General features: G+C 45.6%; 1 protein-coding gene across 3 annotated transcripts in view; it reads left to right on the top strand.

Moving 5' to 3' along the window:
- STOX2 (storkhead box 2) overlaps nt 1–18,876 on the top strand; it is a 209,238-nt gene that overhangs the window by 20,123 nt on the left and 170,239 nt on the right. The window lies entirely within an intron of this gene.

The raw sequence follows: 18,876 nt of genomic DNA on the forward strand, positions 1-18,876 counted from the left end.
AGCTTTTATACAAAGTACAAATGAAAGCATTGCACAGTATTGTTCATGCCAGACCACAGCAGACTTAATCTGTCCAGAAGTTGTACTTCTCTTCTTACTGGACCTCTCACGCATGACTCTGAAGAGAGTTGAGCGTGACCTTGCTTTCAGGGGTCAGCGGTCCCAGCTTCAGCCCTTTCCGTGCTCCTTGCTGTGATGTCACAGGTGTTGGGCCGGGGTGGGGTGGGGGCAGCTGAGGGAGGCTGACAAGCGAGGTGGTCAAGATGGTGAGGTCTGGCAGTGCTCACTCCTGGCTGCTGGACGGTACCTGTCCCCCAGCCCCCCGGGGCGCCTGGCAGACCCCTGTCCAGGCTCTGACTAGAGGGAAGGGGGCCTCTTGCTTTCTCAGGCTGCCTTCCGCTCCCCAGCTGCCACAGCACGCCCACTGCTGTCCCTGTCAGGCTTGATGCCACCTTGTCTCAGGGCTGTGTTAGTGAGTAGGCTGGGGGTCTGGGTCACAGAGTTGGAGCTTAGGATATTGGATCCAGACGGGACCTCAGGGTTCATTGTGTCTCGGCCTGCCCTTCGCTCAACAGGAAACAGAAGTGTAGAGAGATCTGATTTGTGTTAGCATCTCACAGCCAGGGTGTCCTGGAACCAGGGGCGTCCTGGGGCTCTCAGCTTTGCCCTCCAGGACAGGATGCTCCTCAGACTCCCTTCCCTCCCTGTCAGGCTTTCAGGCTCTGGACGAAGGTGTCTTTGCCACCCCCCTGCTGACAGTGAAATGGCTTTTCCAACGTGGCCCGGGAGGGTCCGTCCCTGTGCCCTTGTGGAAATGGCAGATGCCACTGTGGCTCAGAACGAGGTTGAAAAAAGCTGCTATTTATTGCATACCTGCTGTATGTTAGACTCAGAAGTAGCCCGTTTATATATGTTGTTGTGTTTAATCTGCACGGGAACCCAATGAGCTGCTTCTTCCCTCCACTTTCCAAGAGGCTGAAATTCAGAGAGGGTGAGTGTGTAACCCACTGTCACACGGACACAGTGGCAGGGCTGAGGCTCTGACCTGCTCGACTCCACAGCCCAGATCTCCCCCTGGGGCCTCCACCTCCCAGGGGGCACCTCTGCCCCCACACTCCCCTGCTTCTGACCTGGTCTCTTTGGTTCTCCCGGAATCTTCAGATGGTCTTGAAAGCTTATTCAATCAATTTTTCCTTCCAATATAAATTTCACCATAATAATCTAATAAGGGTCTTCTTTTTCTTTTAAGGTTTTATTTATTTATTAGAGAGAGAGAGAGAGTGTGTGTGCACAAGCGGGGTGAGGGGCAGAGGGGGAAGCAGGCTTCCCGCGGAGCAGAGAGCCCGATGAGGGGCTCGATCCCAGGACCCCAGGATCATGACCTGAGCCGAAGGTAGATGCTTAACCGACTGAGCCACCTGGGCACCCCTGCCCTCTTTCTTTTTAAAATTCTATTATCAGGAGGCTGTGGCTAGCCAGAAGTAGATGCACAAAGCATGTACTCATAGTTCTCAAACCAGGAGTGAAAACTTGCCTGATGAGCAGGCCTTTCAATTCCAGTGACTTCCATAGCTTTGCTGGGGTTTTCCCCATCAGTGCCTCTAGACTGTAAACGCTCCAGGGCAAAGATTTGGTCTTTGGCACATTTTAACAATCGTAAAGGGTGATGTACACCCTACATTAAAAGAGATGTAACAACAATACAACCTTGTCCTTTAAACGCAGCCTCTGGTCTCGATCTTTTTCCCAGATAGGCAGACATGTATAGCCATGTACCTTGTAAAATCGGCTACCATGCTTTCCACGAGAAGTGGTTTTTAACAAGATACATTTTGCTGTGTTCTTGCGAACTTGAGAAGTCATGAAGTGTTAAAGTAGTTTGACAGTTTTATGTAATGGTTTTGTTTAGTTCATCCCCTAAACTGTTACCTACTTGAATATAATTTTGAGATTAAAACAATCTTATGATAAATTTAGACTTGCCAGAAGAAGAGAATTTATTTCTTTTTTTTTAATTTTTAAGAGTTTATTTATTTGGGGGAGAGAGAGAGAGAGCAAGCATGAGCGGGGGAGCAGGGGAAGAGGGAGAGGCAAGCCCCCCGCTGAGCGGGGAGCCCAGTTCTGGGCTTAATCCCAGGACCCTGGGATGATGACCTGAGCTGAAGGCAGATGCTTAATTGACTGAGCCACCTCGGCGCCCCCAGAATAGGAGAATTTAAACAGGCATACTGTCATAATAAACTACGTTTTTTTTCTGCATCATAAAGCTAATTTTTTTTATTATTCCCAATATTTCCCATATTTTAACATAAATTATTTCTCACCTATGTTCTACTTTCATTTAGGCTATTTTATTTTCCTAGGCGGGGGGCGCTTGGGTAGTTTCTTTAGATACATTTCAGTTACATCTAATATGAAAACCACCCCCAGGAGAGTTAACTGAGTCTATGGCCATACCACCCTGAACACGCCTGATCTCATCTGATCTCAGAAGCTAAGCAGGGTTGGACCTGGTTAGTACTTGGATGGGAGAGAGTTAAATGGAACCGTCAGCCATCCTGTTAATCTTCAACAGCTTAAATAAACAAGCACAGAAATATTATCCTGTGTGATTGTAAAAAAAAAAAAAAGGAAAGAAATTCTTCTTGACCAACTAGTTAACAAAAACTCTATATGTTTGTCTTGTGGGATAAACTTTGGAGGGAAGCACAGAGAGCAAAATGTACATATTTTAAAAATAACAGTATTTTAACCAACTGAGCATTTATTTCATGCATATTAGGCAATACGCAGATACGAGACACTGTAGGAGAAAAGAAGGCACCGTGCATTTGGCCCCAGCTCGTAGGGGCTCCTGGCTTCACCGGGAGAATGTGGAATCGTCGACTGGCCCGTGGTGAAGAGCCAAGCATTTGTTGCCGGGCAAGCTCCATAGGCTGATGGAAGGGCATGGATCAGCAGAGCTAGATTGTGGTCCTTACCTTGGACTACTACGTGTGGGATCCCAAGTTGGCTTTCTCCCTGGCCTGTACGTCCAGGATGCCTTCCATGTCCCTTCAGTCCTCATACGGCCCTGGGCCTGTGGACAGAGGGAGAAACGTGGTGGATTATCCTTGGCTCTTAGAGACTAAGGAGGCTGCCATCCAAGTTGAACGGGACGGTCTGGGATCCCTCCAAGGTGTCAGCAGGTCCGTGGTGGATAGTCCGCGGTGGCCGGGACATTCTTTGCTACTTTGTATGCTTCGAAGATCTTGAGCTAATGATTCATGGAGGAGGTGGAGAGGCTGCGGGTGAGAAAGAAAATCTAAGGTGTGAGAAGCAGCTTGTCTAAGGCCTCCAGACTGGTAGGGAGTAGGGCAGGCTTCGCGGGCACCCAAAAGCCGATTCATCCCTCTCTACCCGTGTGAAGCTTGTGCTGGGGCTGGCAGAGGTCAGCCCCCAGCATCTCCTGGCATCCGTGTATCAGTGAAATATGCTTGCACTGGACATCGAGGCCACCTTAGAACGGAGGGGAGTCTGTACGCCTTAGAGGGAAGTTGGCGCAGGTCACCACCTTCGTTTGCAAGTGCGTGGGTTGGAGGAGTCCACCCCCTGTCCCAGGCCTGTAGAGCCCAGAGCGCTTGATTCCATTGCTGTTCTCCAAGGGGGGCTTGAGGTCTGAACCTAGGGGCCCGTTAAGGAGTTTGGAAAATTGGGAGGGATTTTGGGTCTGCCTTTGGTGGAGAGGGAAGCAAGCAGAGGAGTTTAGATTTGATGCCGTTAGCGATGGCAAACTGCTCTGGGTGTGAGAAGAGCAGTGTTTGGGGATGATTCGTCTGGCCACAGGAGGGGGTAATGCTGGGGAGAGGGTAGACGCAGCAACAGGTCGGTTGGGTGGGAGCTGAAAATGGACATCATTTCTCAGTCACTGAACCCTTTGGGTAATCTTTGGCTTCCTCCTCTTCTGTTCCCTGTTTGTCTAACCTGGAAGTTCTCCATTTTTAGTACACAGCAGACTCACTCAGGGAGCATATTAGAAATGCATATTCCTGGGCTCCCCGACCCCCTGAGGACTCCAGGAGCGGGCCTGGAAATCTGCATTTTTTTTGCATCCCAGACGATTCTAGTGTGGTGGAACCAAAGACCACCTTTGAGAAAACTGACCCAGTTGGTCGATGTTAGGTTCTCAGTTTTCGTTCTTATTCTGCTTTTGCATTCAGGCCCTCGGCTGCTTCCTCTGGCCTTGCCCCTCACTGTTCTGCTCAGGGAGCCGGTGCCCTCGGAAGGGCTTGCTCACTTAGCCCAGGGCAGGCCTCGGTGTCCGTCTCATCCCTCAGGCTCTGACGCCTCCCTGTCCCCATCAGCGGCCTTGGGGGGGCACAGCTCTTCACTCTTCCTGCGAGACCTTCTGTCCTGGCTCCCCAGCTGAGTGATGGGGGCCTCCCTTCCACTTCTGTGGCCTCTGTTATTTACGCTATGTAATTATGATGAAGGGTAAACGACCAGCTTGTCCAAAGAGCAAGTGCTTTGAATCAGGCCGCCCTGTGACCCTGAGCAGGTCACTTCACCCCCCTCAAGTCCACATTTCCTGGCTGCACCACCCGCCCCCACCCATTTTGGGGGCCGGGTGTAAACGAGATGCTGCCGGGGAAGGGACTTCGCTCAGTGCTTAGTACTTAGTGTATGTTAGGTAAGTGTTCTTTCGCCTGCTTTTCCGGAAGCATCCTGAATCCCCAGCTGGACCAAAAGACTCTCAAAAGAAAAAGATTGTGCCTTACCTTCCTCTCTAGTCTCAGCGTTGAGCTGACTACTCAGTAGGTAATAGTAATGCAAAGAGTAGTAATAGTAGTGAGAGTGGTAGTCATAGCAAGAGCAAATTTATAGAGTACTTACGCTCTGCCAGGCATTACATACAGCGTTACCCTTTTTAATCTTCTCAACAAAGCTTCGAGGTAAGTGCTAATATTAACACCAGATGAGGAAGCAGGGACACGGAGTGAGTAAGTAACCTGCTCGAGGTCACCCAGTTGCTATGTAGCAGAGCCAGCGTGTGAACTCGGGACGTTTGGCTGCCACCTCTGTATTCTTACAGCACTCGAATAAGAAAAAAGCCCATTTTATTAATGGGAAAACTGTTAATCATATACTACAGAAATAGAGGGAACGTTATACTGAATTCCCATTTATGCAGCCTCTGTGATAATCAGCACATGGCCCGTCCTGTTTCGTCTGTACCACCACCTACCCCTCTGTCTCCACTTTAAATTATCTTGAAGCAAATCCCAGACATCATCTGATTTCATTGTAAATACATACATACATATGGCTCTAAAAGATGCCTTTTTTTAGTATAATTGCAATGCCATTATCACACTTAAAAATATTATCAGTTGTTCCTTAATATCAACTATCCAGTTTGTGTTTAAATGTCTGCAATTGGTTGCATTAACATTCTTTTTTTTTTTTTTTTTTTTTTTTTTAGAGAAAGTGGGGGTTAGAAGGAGAGAGGGGGAGAGGCAGAGGGAGAGGGAGAGAGAGAATCTTAAGCAGGCTCCACACCCAACGAGGAGCCCGATGTGGGACTCCATCTCACGACCCTGAGATCATGACCTGAGCGGAAACCAAGAGCTTAACCGACTGAGCCACCCAGGCACCCCACATAAACCTTCTTTACAGTTCATTTGTTCAATGAGGATCCAAACAAAGAGCTTGTTTTTAGTAATGATTTTTAAAGCGGAGTACCTGAAAACTTGTCCTTCTTGGACTTCATTCAGCACATATTTATCGCGTGTCTGCATTTTGCAAGGCTCCATCTGAGGACGATGAAAGATATTTCCAAGGAACTGTCAGCTGGCGTGGTAACTGACTGGATTCAGAAAATGGCTGGTGGTATTGGCTCATTTTGCCCCCAAGGTTATAAGCTTGCATGAGTAACGCTAGAGTAGAACTCTTGACAGAGATAGGGAAGGTGGAAGGAAGAAACAGCCCCAGGAAAATACGATGGGTTTGGCTTGTGGTTAGTATTTAGAATCTAAAGTCAAATTCTGTCCTACATGGGTAGTTTCTGCATTCCACTCTTCATCTCTCCCTTTACACTTGATCCTTCTTTTATTGGCAATTGGGAAGTAATTATGTTGGCTTTTTTTTCCTTCCCCTTTAAAAAATTGATAGAAATTTGGGGGATGTGCTAAACAACAGGATCTTTTCATAAAATTAATAGACGTGGTGGGGTCAATCGATACACGTCAGTGGCATAATCCCAGTGGTGACAAATTTTAAGTTTCTAGATATATGCCTTCATTGTTCGTTCTGGCTCTAACATCCTGGAAAGTGCCTTGTCAAATGAGCAAGCATTCAGAGAATGGGAAAGATGAAAGTCTGTGAAATATTTCTGTTTGCTTTGAAATTACTCATCTTTTTGTGTTGGGGACCTTGCTAACTTGATTTACCTCGAGTTTGACAGGAATTTTTTTCTGTTATTTGACCAAGAGCACACTTTAAAAACTCGACGCCGAGTCATATGCACGCTATAAAAATCTACTGCTGAAACCATACGAGTTTCATCAAGTAGATTTAAGTTGAAACAGGCAAACGAGAGAAAGCAGTTTGACTTTGGTGCCAACCAGGAGATTAGAACAGCAATATGCTTATTTCGGCTGTTTCAAATAGCATTTATAAGGTTGACTAATTTCCTCCCCAGATATTTTGCCAGCTAGCACTGAGAAATAAGAGATTTTAGAAATAAACTTTTATTATACATTCTTTTCCTGTCTAAAGAGGTGGCATTCAGTCTTTTAAAATCTATTATCTTTTTCTATGGTTAGAGATACTCTATTTGATGCGTGTCAATCATTTTTCATACTTGTTAAAAGTTATTTTCCAAAGTGCATCATGAAACTACTGGATTTTTTTTTTTTTGGTGAGTAGTTTAAGTTAATCTGCTTTGCTTTGAATTTAACTTCATGCATACAGCTTCTTATTTTTGAAATATTACAAATACTAATCTTTATATTCGATATGCTTTCGGTCTGCCGCGGGATTGTGACTTGTGACAGTAGCAGAGAGGAAAGAGGAGGAAACATGGAAGCAGCCTGTTCCCTTCTTGTGAAAACTTGTAGTCCATTATCATCTTATTGCCTTCCTCACTGTGTAGACCTTTCCAACCTCAAGAACCCACCAGTACTACACATAACTAGAAATTATTTATAGCGAGAAAGTTTCTGCAAGCGAACAGATTATTTATTGTTCCTCATTTTCTTGTGTTTTTGGGTTATAGTATGAGTCACAAGGATAAGTAGCAGTATACATTTTAAATTTCATATGGACATTGGTCTCTGAGCCAACCGGGCTGTGCTCCCCCTGATTCCGACCCTACCCCCGGAGTTTGCGTAATTTGAGCCAATAAATTGCGTGTTAATTTTAAGGCATCTTGACTTGGGGTTTTGTGACTTGCAGCCAAAAACACCTAACTAATTCTAATTGTAATGAACTTTATAAGCAGATCTTCTGTGTCCTGTTGAAAATGAAACAGAGCTGTTTTCCTCTGTGGGCCAAGGATTTCATACTCCCAAAGAGTAAGAAGACAAGTGAACAATTATTGAGCACCTGCTGTGTGTCAGCATGGTGTGAGGTGTTTTCATATTTTCTTAGTTAATCCTAGAGATGGGCATGATTGTGCTTGTTTACCTGTACAGTTAAATGTCCATTTGTTCATGCAATTATGAGTGATGTGGATGGGATTGGTAAAGTCCTTTTTACTGCTTTTCCCATTGTTGCTGGAGTGATGGATTTTTACCTGATTCTGGGCACCGTGCCTCAAGGAGGCGGTGCTCTTCCCAGTGTCTGCGTGAGAACTCATCTCACTTCTATTCTAATATCAGGCATGTTGGGTCACCTGGCGCATTCTTGTTTGCTTTAAGGCCAGCTTGTTTTTGTTGCACATGGTAGAAAATTGGGCCAAATAAAACTTCATGTTCTGACTTGAATTTAAAAAAAGGCTTTCCTGGGGCGCCTGAGTGGCTCAGTTGGTTAAGCGACTGCCTTCGGCTCAGGTCATGATCCTGGAGTCCCGGGATCGAGTCCCATGTCGGGCTCCCTGCTCAGCGGGGAGTCTGCCTCTCCCTCTGACCCTCTTCCCTCTCATGCTATTTCTCATTCTCTCTCTCTCGAATAAATAAATAAAATCTTTAAAAAAAAAAAACAAAAACAAAACAAAAAAAAACAAAGAAGATTCTTTAAAAAAAAAAAAAAAGGCTTTCCTCCCATTGGCCAAAGGCAAGCAGATGTGGGTTTTTTTTTATTTTTTTCTTTAAATTTTTTTATTGTTATGTTAATCACCATACATTACATCATTACTTTTTGATGTAGTGTTCCATGATTCATTGTTTGTGCATAACACCCAGTGCTCCATGTAGAACGTGCCCTCTTTAATACCCATCACCAGGCTAACCCATCCCCCGCCCCCAAGCAGATGTGGTTTATTAAATTCTCCGTTGGCTGGAGTACATTCTAGATGCACCAAGAGAGGATGACTAGATGGGTGATGACATTGTTTCCTGAATTCCCCAGGGCTAGAGTGGTAGACTTCGTCCTTTGGGAGAAAGGAAGTTGTCTAGTGGAGGTCTAAGCGGTAGGCTTGACAGAAGCAGTGACCTTGTATTCTGACCTTGGCATTGGCTTCATTTTAAACCCTGCTCTCTCCATATGTGCAGGGCTGGTCTGTCCTGGCCCTTTGTCATTCCTCCTGCAGAGGTTAGGTGAGGATGTTTGCAGGTGATGTAGGGCTTCCCTGTTGGTTGAAATTAGCTGGAGTGGAGAGCATATAGCTTTCCTCACAGGCCAGTGGCTCAATGAAAAGAAATTAGTCATGAGCTTCACTCACACCTGAAAAGCAATCATTAAGGGTCTGCTTCCAAGCATAAGAAATTTGTCATGGTTTCAGTGTCGTCTGATCCACCATGAACACATTTGGGAAAGTCGTGGTAATAGGGGGCTATTGAATAAGCTGTGCAGAATGTTTTAGAAGGTTCTTGTCACAAGCAGGTCTGTGGTTTTAGAAAATACTAGTTTGTTGTTGTTGTCAGCTGCATGTAATTAAATTATTCTCAGTTTAAAAACTGTACTTTCTCCTGTTTCCATCACACTTAGGCCGGCCTTAGGAGGGTCGTGGGATTCTGGGTCAGGAGCTCTGAGTGAAGATGCCCAAACGCTGGGCTGAACTTTCGGCCTGAGCAGCTGGGTTGGAGGGTGTTGGCTTCTTTCTGGGGGGAGGGGTGGGCGGTGGAGGATTTTAGTGGGAGTTGTTTGCTGCCCGAGGTCTCCAGGAGAGGCAGGATATAGAAGGTTAAGAAGGTTGTCCTGTGAAAACCACACCCACAATTGTAAAATGTAAGGAAAAATTTGACAGGACCGAAGCTCGGCTCCTTTGCCGGCACTCATTTCTGCCACCCCCTCCCACCCCCCCGTCCTGCCTTGAACTTGGAACCTCACTTTGCTTGCGTTGCCAAATTCCAGCCCCTGTCAGGAAACAGGTGGTCACATGTGGTTCCTGAAAATGCCAATAGTTGTGTGGATCATGAGTGTTAGCGTTTGAGGACCCTGATGGAAAATTTAGAAATGGGTGAATGTTTTGTGAATATCAGACTTAAATCACGGGGAAAAGGGTGGTCTAGAAATATATTGTTAGGTATATTGTCATATTGTTGGAATCTGGTGGTACAGTGAAGAATGAATCTACTATCCTGTGAAAACTGTACTGTGTGGCAAAACAGAGGAACGTTGAATGGATTTTGTTAACCCAGCTCTTTGTCACTTTTTTTTTCTTTTATTATGTTATGTTAATCACCATACATTACATCATTAGTTTTTGATGTAGAGCACTCTGTCCCCACCTCTGAGTCTGTGCTCTGCCCGTTTCCTTATTACTCTGCCCACATACACCCCGGCCCCCCAGTCCTCTCTCAGAGCCAACTCTAGCACTTCTGGAGCTTGTTGATTTCTGTTTGCTTTCGAGAACAATGGCTTTACCTATTCCTATCATCCATTCTGACATTTAATCCTCTTCCGTCACCTGCCGGAGAATACCCTATTGAAACAATCTAAGGGGTGTAAGAATTCAGGCAATTTTTTAAAACTCCAGAAAACTAGATTCTGCAGGTCTTTACCAGCCCATTATTTGATTCTTACCTTTATTGTCATTACATTTTTCCCCCCTGAATCTTCCCTTAATGAAAATGAAGACAAGGTCAACCTTAGGCCTAATACCAGTACTTACACTTAAGGGATAATAATATCTCCTTTTACTTGACACTCTGCAAGAGCAGACACTATAGTTTTTGTTACTTTAAAACTTTCTGCTATGCCATACTGTCTCTTTTTCATCTGAAATGACTTTGGAAGATCAGTCCATCATTAAGACTATTTTGCTAATTTGTTGCCAGATTTAGATTATCCAGGGTGACTGTGTCCCTAAAATTTCTCCTCTGTGGTGGATATGGTTCAGTAAGCTTTAGCATTGATGCGTTTAGTTCTTAATAAATCTTTTAAAATTTAGCCAAAGTTCATTTTGCTGCACCTAATAACTGCCTACAAAACATCAGGTCCGGACTAAAGGTTCAAAATGTCTTTCCGATTTTATGGGAGATTTTGTGCTTTGCAGCCGGATCCATGTTTGTGTGACGTGTCAGGACTCTGTTCAGGGTTCCTCAGCAGAACACTCAGGTCCAGAATCATCCAACACTCTCCGACTGTATTTCATGATGATGCCGCTGGTGGGGAGTTGTTGAATCACTCTCACAAAGTGGTTTCCCCAGGTAAGTGCAGCAGAAGAAGATCGTTTGTCAAGCGGTCCGTCCTTTAACGCCATCAGGTCACGGAGAGAATATCCTGAAGACATCCAAGCACAGACCATGCTAGCCCCGGAACAGTTGTCCTAGGTCACCCCACCAGAGGAGCAGGAGCTCAGGGGTAGAGACAGAACACAGCAAAGTGCCGTAGGCAGAAGAGGACCTTTGTATTTTCTGCTGGATTTTTTTTTTTCCCCACCCCAGGCATACAACAGTTTCACCCTAGCAGGTCGGAAGGATGGGAGAATGTGTCATCACAAGATCCTCCACTTTAGGACCAGCGGAGCCTCCTCACACAAGCCATTTGATCTGGTCCAGTCTCAACTTTCCTGTCTATAGAATGGGTACAAGAGTGTTATTTGCTCCCCGGGAGAGGAGCACCTCCTAAGCAGGAAAGCGTTCACCAGCCTTCGTGTTAGTTCCTTGTCACAGCCTCGAAGGATCCCGAACTACTGTAGTATTGAATTCCGTGGGTTTCTGAAGGCTTCACCTGTTACATCTGAACCAGTTTGGATCTCTGAGGTTTGACACGGTGAAAGGTGTTGAGCTGTTGGCCAACCCGGGCCTGTGTTGGTTGGCAGTTTATTCCCTCTGGACCCGGTACAGCTGGTCAGCGGGGAATCCCCGGGCTGAGGGTCTGGCACACTTCCTGCCGTCTGCAGGGGCACGAGGCAGCGCAGAGCCGAGGGAGGTATTGGAGCTGGGGTCTCTGCCGTGCACTCGGGAATGAAGGCCGGGGGGCTCTAGAATCCCTTACAGTCTTCCACTGTGTCTCAGAATAGTCATGAAGATCCTGCCTCTATCTCTCATTTGTTTTTGTCTCCTGATTATGCTACTCTAAGGCAAGGAGAACACACAGGCTCTTGAGCATTAGCTGCTTGCTTTGAATTTCAGTGGGAGACGTTCGTTTGGTCATTCAACAGATCCATGTAAGCACTTGCCTGTGTTGGGCACTGTGCGAGGGCCTGAGCGCTCTGCCCCAAGGAGCTTTAAGTTTCTGGTGGAAGAGGCAGTGGATGAACCACGAATCTTCTCGTGACAAGGGCTGGGGGTGGATGGGAAGCAGGTACAGAGCAAATGATCTTTAGAGTTGGCTGCAACACTGTGGCGTGGAGAGGAGATGTGTCTTAAAGCAGAGCATGGCTGACTTTGAATTTCAGCTCCTTGTAACAGCCGTGTGCCTCTCAGGCAAGTCTCCCTCCCTCCCTCCCTCTTCCCTCCCTCCCTTCCTCCCTCCCTTTTTCCTTTCTTTCCTTGAACCTCAGCCTTTTCATCTGAAAATAGGCAAAAAAGATGATAATGTCTAAAGACCATAGCACGGTGTTGGGCCGCCAATAGGTTTTTAATGTATTAATTGAAAAATAATTGGTTAGGGGCGCCTGGGTGGCTCAGTCAGTTAAGCATCTGCCTTTGGCTCAGGCCATGATGGGATCGAGTTCCTCATCGGGCTCCCTGCTCAGCGGGGAGCCTGCTTCTCCCTCTCCCTCTGCTGTTCCCTCTGCTTGTGCTCTCTCTCTCTGTCAAATAAATAAATAAAATCTTTAAAAAAAAAAAGAAAGAAAATTAATTGGTTAGTGTCCCTTTGTTCCCACTTCTTTCCTCTTACCGCCCTTCATGTTGTTACTGGGGGAACATTACTGTGGTAGGAAGAGCACTGCAGTCGGTGGATTGGAGGTCCTGGCTTTGCCCAGCAAGCTGCCATCCCTTTGCCGCGGGGCAACTCCTGGGGTGTGATCTGGTCGCGCCCGCCCGCAGACCCTGTACGGGAGCCGGGGGAGAAGAGCGGATGCGGGCTCTTTCCACTCTCTGGCTGGAATGAGTGGTGCTGCCATGAACACTTATGGACGGGTGTTTGTGTGGACGTAGGTCTTCGTGGCTCATGGGTAGATGCTGAGGAGAGGAAGCGCTGGCTCGTACGGTGGCTCCATGTTGAACATTTTGAGGGGCTGCCAGATTGTTTTCCAACTCACAGTCCCCCCAGCGGGGCTTATGTGTTCTCATTTCTCTGCATTCTCACCAACACTTGTTATCGTGCATCCTTCTTGTTTTAGCCATCCTAGAGGGCGTGAAACGGCATCTCATGGTGATTTCGATTTGTGTTTCCCTGGCAGCTAATGATGCTGAGCATCTTTCCGTGGGCTTACTGGTCAGTTATATGCCATCTTTGGACAAATGTCGGTTCAGATCTTTTGTCTGTTTTGAGATCCAGTGACTTTTAATATTTGTTGTTGGGACTGGCTTTTATCCTCTGAGGCTGCGTGGCAGGTTCTGTTCTTTAAGGTGGTGAATATGGTGGTGATATAGGGGCCCCCAGCAGCAATGGTACCTGAGGTCAGCGGAGGCAGAAATCAGCATAGGCAGAGTGTCTGTGTCGGTCGGTTGGCTATTTTAGATGATGTGACAAACAATCCCGACATCTCAGGGGCTTTAAAGTCTTAAGCCTTACGTCATTCTCATACAAAGTCCACAACCCAATCTTAGGGCTCTACTCAGCTTTCCATGAAGGGGAACGACTAGGAAGTTGTTCAAGCACTGTTCATGGCCTCAGCCCAGAAGTGATAGACGTCTGCTCTGTTCACAAGCCATTGGTGAGCCCCGACTCCTGGCTGCGTCCAGTGGGGTGGGATCTACGGAGTGTAGCCTTCCCTGAGACCCGAGGTTAGTGAGGGCCAGCAATCTCGTCTCAAAAGTGCCATCACAGGGACATCCAGACTGGTGTTTGACCATCCCCTGGCCAAGTGGGCACCATCACGCTGATCTGAAACGTTTGGGTACCCCTGAATTCAGTGGTCTTCGACGAAGATGCAAAAAATGTATTTAAAAAATTACTTGATTTTTCCCCTGGAGCCACTGGAGGGCACTGTGAACTAGGGAAACGGAAGATGTGGCTCATCTGCTGTTTTCTCTTACAGCAACCAACTTGGGCACTGCAGGAAGCCCTAGGGGATTTCTCGACTTTTCCCTACTTTTCTTCTCTACTTTTCCCTACCTTTACAGCTGAGAAAGTTACTTTCACTGCCTGAAAGTTTCACTGCTAGGTTACGGAGTCAATTAGTGATGGCGGCTAGAGACAGAACTGTCGCTTTTTGACTTTACATCCCATGCCATTCTAAAAATTTCTATTAATTGCCTAATAATGAATATAAATGGATAATTCATGATAATTAAGTGGAAATAATTTGAAATATAAATATGTTACATATGATGAAATGGCACATATATATTATGCAGATTATATGAGTATTGAATCCATATAACTTTTTGGTATGAATTATGAAATGATAAGCTTTCCGGATACCCCGATTGTGTTGGTATTGAGTCCATAGCCAGTTTGGGTGAATACTCTAAGGGTTTTGCTTATTTTTCTTTTTTAAAAAATAATACTTTCCAAGGAACAGAGGGGGTTTGTGGTACAGGAAGACTCAACACACAAAGATTCCTTTTTTTTCCTGGGGTGTGTGTGTGTGTGTGTGTGTGTGTGTGTGTGTGTGTGTCTGTCTGTCTGTCTGTCTGTCTTAGGGGTGGGGGAGTTTAGGGGAGGGAGGATGCCAAAAAATAATTTTACTTTTCGGAATCAAATCCTTGGTACCTAGATTGGAATGTTCTAATATCTTTCTTGTTAGAGGTAGGCATTTCATTGAATATGAAAGGTGGAAGTTTTTGAGAACGGATGGGTGATTGAAAATAATGATTCCTACCCTATTGGGAAAACTCTGTGTTTGTCTCAAATATCTTTGCTCTGTCCTTGTCCTTGTAGGAGCCAACTCTTGTTATCTGAAGGATGGATTTTCTTGGCTATTTTTGTTTCCCCTTCAGCGGGCAGGCTCATGTTTGGTTTCCCCACCAGGGGGCAAGCGAAGAAAAGCAGTCAGTCTGACCCTGCACAGGCCCTGCAGAGATGCTTTCCTAGCCCAGGTGTGAAGTTTTATGTGTGAATGTGGGGGTGGCAGGTGGGGGGGGCGTTATTTACTGTATTTTGACTGTATAAAATTGCCTCAGTTTTTTGCTTCTTAGAAGTCCTTTAAAAATGATTGTAATGTAGGGATGTCTGGCTGGCTCAGTCGGAAGAGTGTGTGCGACTCTTGATCTCAGTGCTGTGAGTTTGAGCCCCATGCTGGGTGTAGAGATTACTTAAATAAAACTTAAACAAATTTTTAAAAAATGATTATAATACAGATAGCAGTTTCGGTGGAAATTCTAGCACTGTGGGGCTTGTCTAATCTGCATATTTCAACCTTGCCAGAACCCTGCTTCCGTGCCCTGAGATTTGGTCTTAATCTATTCATCTGGCTACAAGAAATGCTTAGGAATGTGACTGCAGTATGTTCTTAGAGGCATTGCATACGGTAGATCTGTGGGAGAGAGTTTTTTTTTTTTAAAGATTTTATTTATTTATTTGAGAGAGAGAGAGAATGAGAGATAGAAAACACTAGAGGGAAGAGGGTCAGAGGGAGAAGCAGACTCCCTGCTGAGCAGGGAGCCCGATGCGGGACTCGATCCCGGGACTCCAGGATCATGACCTGAGCCGAAGGCAGTCACTTAACCAACTGAGCCACCCAGGCACGCCCTGGGAGAGAGTTTTTAATGCAACGTCACGAATCATCAGAACGCCCTATTGCTCACTGGTCCCTCCCCAGCCTCTCTAACTGCCCAACGTGTTTCTCAGTTTATTTTATTTATTTTTTTTAAAAAAGATTTTATTTATTTAGTGTGTGTGAGAGAGAGAGGGAGCGCAAGCAAGAGCGGGGAGGGGAGGGGCAGAGGGAGAAGCAGACTCCCCGCTGAGCAGGGAGCCTGATGCGGGACTCGATCCCAGGACCCTGAGATCATGACCTGAGCCGAAGGCAGACGCTCAACCAACTGAGCCACCCAGGCGCTCCCTGTTTCTTATTTCAAAGTTAAGGTTCACTTGGAAGTTGCTTCCCTCACTATTTTGGAACAGTTGGAACAACGTTTTATTCATGTATTTATTTAGCTTCAGTTTTAGGGAGATACCGTTGACATACAGCCCCGCGCAAGTTGGAGTGCAGCATAACGATTTGACGATACACATGGTGCGAAGCGTACCACAGCTTTTTAGAACAGGTAAGAGGTTTCGAAAACAGGAGCGAGAGAAATAAACAACTCATTAAGGCGTTCCGAACTATATACCAGAGGCTGGTGGAGAACAACTCTGTTTTAAGAAGTTATTACTGGATGAGCAGTGAAAACAAATACTTGAGTTGATCTTGCATTAATCAAGATTTTGAAAAATCGTGGGCAAGATAAACATGTCTGTCGGGCCATCTAGTTTCCCACGAAGGCATAACAATTTCAGAGAGTCCTTCATATGGAAAAAAATGTAACCGTGGGACTATGAATACTGGCATCGCTTTCCACCAATGCTCCATTCTTGCCAGTGTGTGGCTTCTGTAATTAATTTCCTCCTATAATCCCTGTAAAAAACAAACACAAAACAATAACAACAACTAGATGGGTAACGAAGTCACCTGATCTTTTCATACTCATTACAACATATAGTCATTAAAATATAACACACAGGTAATTCCCCGTTTCCCTAGTAGTTCTTACTGCCTTCAATGATTGGAGTGTTTAAGAAGCCTACCTTGGATTTGACGGCCCCTCGGCCTTTTTCGAGACTCTGTGTTTGTAAGAATATACTAGAACTGCTTTTTTAGATGGAACCTAGCCCATGTCAGTTTACTGGTTCCCTACTACATGACTAAACTAATTTTTCAGATGCTTTGAATGGCGTGTGGAAGACTGTTCGTTTCCTACAAAAGCAAACACGAAAACTCCAAGCCTTACAGTTAACTACGATCAATTTACCTTTAATTACCTCCTGAAGTACCTGTTAATGATTCATTACTTATAAAAACAAATTATAGGTACTCTGCAGCCCTGTTTGTAGTTTCTTTAAAGTTTTGGAAAATGGGCGAGTGGCAAAAATACGGACATGTGAACCAAATTGCTTTGTAATTTTATATATTTAATAAAGTATACTACAGGGCCGTAGTATAAACCCATGGGGTTAAGCTGAGGTGGAAGAAAGTGCTTTAGGACACAAATCACGGCTTCCTGTAACACACCGTGTTGGCTGCCCACACTGTGGCACGTGACCTGTGCGCAGCAGAGAAGGCTAATTGGCTTGCTGTCCTGGTTTGTGGGGTTTTCGATGCATGATGGCTTTTTTCATTCATGGCCTTTGCAACTAGCCTCAGTTTGCAGTCATTTCTCAGAGACAAAATAGGTCAGAGTGAGTTCCAAACTCCTTTTCTTTTCCCCCCAAGAAAACCCCTTTTCAAATAGAATGACGCGTGGTATCCCAATATATAAGGATGAAAGCAAAAGCACTCTTTTAGGAAAGAGCAATAAAAGTCTCAGAAGCTTCAGAAGCTTGTCCACATGTCTCCCAAGGAGGCATCACCCTGACCTAGAGGACTCCTCAGAACCCAGCATGAAAAACACTGAGATAGAAGATTAAGTTGTTTTTGCCTCTAAGTGCTGAGTATTGCTCAGTCACGTATGTGTACAGAAGCATTTCTGGGCCTTCGTGGGCATGAATGTTAGTTCAGGGATTGGCAAACTTGTTCTATAAAGGGCCAGAGAGTAAATATTTCCAGCTTTGGGGGCCATATGGTCTGTGTCACAGCTTCTCAGTCCTGCCACTGTAATTCCACAGCTGCCACAGACCTACATGATCGGTGAGCGTGGCTGTCCGGGAAGGCTGTACTTACGGACACCAAAATTTGAATTCCAGGTGATATTTACATGTGATGAAATATTATGGTTTCGATTTTTTCCAACCATTTGAAGATGGACAAACAAGTCTTGGATCATGGGCCACGGAGCTGGATTTGGTGTGTGGGTCATAGTTCACTGGTTCTTGCTTTAGTCATTCTATAGATATTTTTGGGAGAAAAAAAAAAGAGGAAGTTATATGTGTTTAGCTGAAGTTCAGATAAAGGCGTTTGTAGTTTATTTCAGCTTTTCTGACAGCCTCCTTCCTCTGTTCTGAGACTACTGTAGATGTCTGCTTTGTGTCTCAGAGGCTGCTAATTCCTGATACAAATGTTCTCCTGCGTATGTGGCTAAGAGGCAGTTAAATTTAGGCCGGGGTGGTAGGCCATCGACTTGGGTTACGAAATAGCTAAGCTGCTGGGTGTTAAAATTAAAAAGCTCTTATTTTCGATTTAGTATTTGCTTTCTTCCCAGTGTCTTCTCTTTCCTTCTTAATAGACATTTTCTCGGGAATAGATTTCAAACTCAGGCTAGAGAAATGTATGGTTGGTCTCCTAAGATTCTCACCTGGGCTGCACCTGTTCCAATCACAACCTGAGTGTGGAAGAGTTGGAAAAGTGCAAGAAGAGAAGGAAAAACACCATGCACCGTGGATACACACACACACACACACACACACACACACACACACAGGCTCTGTGACCCCGTGCACACATGCGCCAAGACCTTTGCAGATGAAAACAAGAATAATGCTCTTAGTGCTTGCAGGCTACCCTGATATTTGATATTCCATTTCCTTCCTCCTTCTTTTTTTCCTCATCACCCATGCCAACCAATGAAATTGATGTGATGACTCATAAAGGATCAGGAGGATGCCAGGTTGGTGAACATGGCCTTGTGTCTTGCGTTGCAACGCATCTGAATCTTCTCTTCGTGGCTCTGGGGAACGGTTAAGAACTTCTGCGTCAGGGCCAACACCTCCATTTGTGTGCATTTTATAAAGATGGCTCTGGTTGTATCGTCTGAGAAAGCGATGGGCTCGAGAGCAGATGGAGAGACCAGCGAGGCAGCAGTTAGGATGTCCGCCAAGAGTTGGTGGCCATTCTAAGTGAGCTGGTGGCTGTGGAGGTGCAGAGAAAGAAGGAGCCAGAAGGTGGGTGTGGGGTGGAGAGGAAGACTGTCAGGATGCAGGCTCAACTTCCGTGTGAGTCTCCTCTTTGTGTCTCCATGCCTTACCCATAAAGCGGTAGCAGGGCGGGTACCCGTCTCCTGAGCTTTGTGAGGTTTGCAAAGATGGTGGCATAGGCTAGAC

Source organism: Callorhinus ursinus, unplaced genomic scaffold (genome assembly GCF_003265705.2).
Source record: "Callorhinus ursinus isolate GAN/ISIS: 27379988/994484 unplaced genomic scaffold, GSC_fseal_2.0 scaffold17, whole genome shotgun sequence".
Taxonomy (NCBI): Eukaryota; Metazoa; Chordata; class Mammalia; order Carnivora; family Otariidae; genus Callorhinus; species Callorhinus ursinus.